We start from the raw sequence: 4,513 nt of genomic DNA on the forward strand, positions 1-4,513 counted from the left end.
CGGCAAATACTTTAAATGTACCAGAAGAAAAATATCTACCTGGCACTGAAATACTAATGCCGCATGTCATTATAGGAGATGAAGCGTTTCCTCTAAAAACATATTTAATGCGACCTTACCCACAGCCGCAAACACATGTGCAGTGCAAAAGAAATTTCAATGACAGATTGTCACGTGCAAGAAAGGTAGTAGAAAATACTTTTGGACAATTGGCACAAAAGTTTCGTTTATACAATAGAAGAATCCAACTCAAACCCGAAAATGCAGACAAAGTAATTATGACTACATGTATTCTGCACAACTTTATAAAATATAACAACGCCCATGCCAGAGAAAATACAGCAGTTAGTAATTTGAAAGGCTTACCAAGACAAGGCGGAAGTAGTCAATCTACCGCTTTTGATGTCAGAAACAAACTTGCTCTGTTTTTTGATTCACCTGCAGGAGCAATGTAAACAATAATAATGTTTTTTCTTAAATACATTTCTATTTACCTCTTACTTGAAGTTTTTTTGCTATTTCTTTCCACGCGTCATCTTTTCGTTGATTGTCACTGTACCTGCGATCACTTAAATCATAAAGAAATGTATATTCCCGAACTAATTCAATTAATTTCTCTTGATTCATCATTTTAAACAAGCAATGTCTGTGCGTGTCGACGATGGCGTTCATACTAACCGCGCCGACTCCCACAGACATGTACAGACACGCGCCGGCACAGACAAAACGTTCTCGCAGACAATGCCGGCCGGTGCCGGCCCGTGTCTGTGCGGACACGATCCGCTCACGCGCGGTATATGTAAATACGCCCATAGAAAATGTATGTAATAATATTTTTATGTCTGTGCTGTTACGTGTCTGCCACGTACGGTGTCTGTAGATATGAATGAAGCTTAAAACGTAAAACGTATACTTCTGCTTGCTGTCTAGAAGTAACGTTTGAACGTCGGCCGCAACCTCTCTATTGTCTACAAAAGGTTTAGTTCGTGTTAATATATATTTGTTATCTAGAATGATGGATATAGTGCACAATTTGTATGGGGCAGTTTCCTACATATCAGTCTATTTCACTTACTGGCATTTGTTTATTTTTAATGGGAAAATGAAACACTTCAATTCGTTCGAGACTACATATTATTTATACTAAAAGACTTACTATGACACCTTGTGAACGTGCAGCCCAAGTTTATTACTTCCAAACGTTTTTGGTCATGTTAAATGACCTTTCTCAAGAAAAAGAAAAAACATTTTTTTTTTTCTTGAGAAAGGTCAATTAACATGACCGAAAACGTTTGGAAGTAATAAACTTGGGTTGCAGGTTCACAAGGTGTCATAGTAAGTCTTTTAGTATGAAACACTTCTTCCATTTCCCACAATTATTAACTCCTTATTATCTCTTAGAAGGATTTAAGCTTCACCAATGTGATTCATAAGATGACAAAGGTCAAAATGTAGTTTTTCATTGTAAATATTTTCACAAGTTAAAATAAAACTTTTCACAAACAAACTACAGTATGACTACGATAAAAACACAAGAACGCTACTTATATTCTGAAAAACAAAAACACTGCCCAGAAAAAATCAGCAGCATACTGAGTATGGTATGGACAGGGGCGGATCAAGGTTTTTCGATGCCTCGAGCTTATTGAAGTCCAATGGGGCCTCATTTTTACCTAACCGATCTTAACATAACCTATTAACTATTTTTTACTACACGATAAGTGTTAATTGTTAATGAAAAAGTATTAAAAATTTATGATGATAATTCAATTTTGTGGGCCCAGGGCTTAAGCCCTATGTAGATCTGCCCCTGGGTACGGATCAAACCGAGCTAATTACACTATAAATAAACAATCATATATGGATGAAAGTAAAGCCCTTCAAGACCTGGCTCGTACTTAGATTATAAAAATATTGTTATATTGAAGGCTAAGTACTACACTGACCACTTTAAACTCTGACTTCATCTTCTTTAGCTAATTTTTGGTTTTATTTAATTATTATAAATTCGAAATTAAACAATTCCGATTTATATCACTTATCTAATTGTCTAATTCTCAAATCTATGGGCAAACAAAACAATCTAGATTTAGATGAGGAAAATAGATTCTAAAGTGATAATCCTGCCCAACACGTGGTAGACTTCAATGTCTTGACCATGGTGTAAGGATATAGATTAAAGGACTGGGGAAGTGGCTGAGTTTACACGAGTATCCACCAGATGTCGTAACGATGTAGAAGCCCGGTTTTTACCATTAATTACCATTAGCAACAGTTGCTAATTGAACTCTAATCTGTATTAACTTCAATAAAATCAGTGAAATTTACATAAAATAATCTAAAAGTAGTAGAATACGTGTATAATTTAATAAAAAAAAACCTTCATTAAACTGATATTTTTATACTGTATAAAGGTTTGAAATATATACAGTAGAGCATCGATTATCCGACTCAATTGGGGATTCGGGTTGGTCGGATAACTGAAAAAATCAGATAACCGAAAATAATGAAAAAAAAATACATTATTAGTATATCGTTATTGCGGCCGGATGGCCGAGCGGTCAAGGTGGCAGCCTACCGCTCTGGGGGACCCGGGCCCGAATCCGAAGGGTCGAAAAATCCCCAGGAATTTTTCGGGGGATGGTCCGTTCAGATATGTCGGGCCCCGTCCCTCATCACCCGGCAGCCCCATTGTGGGCCTGGCCGAATCCATAATGGGTTTGCAAAAAGAGGACTTATTAGTGCCCACAGGGCGGAAAGAGTAAAAAAAAAGTATATCGCTATTAATTAGTTAAATGTAATTAGTATATCGTTAACCTACTTCGCGTTGAATTTTCATCGATGTTAAGCCTAACAATTTTTTTTTTAAAATAACAATCGTCGCTATTGTATCGTTAAAATTATTTTTAAATTATTTTATTGCTCACAAAACAAACAACCACTCATAATTAGAAAATTAAATCTCGTTTAAATACTGGCTTTCTTTTCATGGAGCCAGCGTTGCCAGCTAAAACACGCAAAAATTTAACAAAAATTATATTAAAGTAGCCAAGACATAGCCAAATATTGTAGCGCCACATCACTAGCAGACATTTGAAATTTGCCGACTAGAACGGTCGGTTAACCGATGTGACGGTTAATTGGGGGTCAAATAATCGATGCTCTACTGCAGTGGTTCTCAACTGGGGGTACATGTACCCCTAGGGGTACGAGCATAAATCGAAGGGGTACATCTAACTTTCATTATAAAATGAAAGTATGTTAATCAATTTGCTATAAATTATTAACACAAGAAAGAAGAAACGACGAAAACTTGCTTTAAAATATCCCAGTGTGAAAACTGATTTCCCTTTTAACAGTCCAAACAATTTGTTTATCCATTTGATTTGTCTGTCTATTTGTGCCGTTAGTGCTGAGTGAACCTGTAGTCTAGTAAAATTACGGTTTAACCGAGCATTAATTTTAGAATAGAAAAAATTTTTTATTCTATTTTATAATTAACTTGCTAAACACTAATGAATTAGATTTTGTTTATAAATATTCTAATTTTTCAAATGCCTTATAATCAATCGTTCTTTGAAGTGACTTTTATTCAACTACCGACAAACAATTTAAATTAGAAATTATTGTTATTTTTTAGTTGCCAATAAAATGCCTTTAACAATATTTTATCATTAAAGAAAATAATGCAGAAATCTATCTTAAATTGAAATATATTATTATTACGATGCGAATCGTGGTGTTTGAAAGAAAGCAACCGAAGAAAAAGATGTTTTAGATGTAAGTATACGAGATATACAGTATACAAATCCCATGTGCAGAGACGTAATGTTTAATGGAGGGAAACTTGTATATGTCTCTCGGCGTTTTTCTTCCATGTCTACTTTTCTTGGCCTCCTCCTTCACATATTTTAAAGGTATTTCCATTTAAAATATTAATCTTACATTGTAATATTTTTTATTTTAATTTAAAATTTTATTATTNAAAAAATTTTTTATTCTATTTTATAATTATTGCTCAATATAGATTTGGGCTTTTTGTGTTTTTACTGGACTACTGCTATTAGGAATAAATCATAAATTTTCACTTTTGTATCGAAGTCTTTAATTAATAATAGGTACGTTCGTAAAGTCAAACGAGTTAAATGCGTTAGTAACGAATCGTTCGAAAAGTCTAACGAAATAGGAATAACGATGACCTCATTCTCGTTTAACTCATTTGACTTTACAAACGTACCCAATGTTAACTTTACATTCCAAAGATGAAGTTCTTCTTTTCTTGTTTGATGCAGAAGAATTAGTTCTACTTCGTTTGGATGACATAGTAAAGTCTCTCGAGTCTCCATAGATATAACAAACACAGAAATAAATAACACAAAATAAATTGTAGCTATATGTGGATTCCGTGCGACACATCCGAACATGTAAGCTGAACAATAGTGTGGGGGGAGTGAGTAATCAAGGGTTGCGTGGCGCTCAAACAAAAGACGAATCGACGAGATTTGAAAATCGC

The sequence above is a fragment of the Centruroides sculpturatus genome, unplaced genomic scaffold (genome assembly GCF_000671375.1).
Source record: "Centruroides sculpturatus isolate CEXI.00-Female unplaced genomic scaffold, Cexi_2.0 scaffold180, whole genome shotgun sequence".
In the NCBI taxonomy this organism is placed as follows: Eukaryota; Metazoa; Arthropoda; class Arachnida; order Scorpiones; family Buthidae; genus Centruroides; species Centruroides sculpturatus.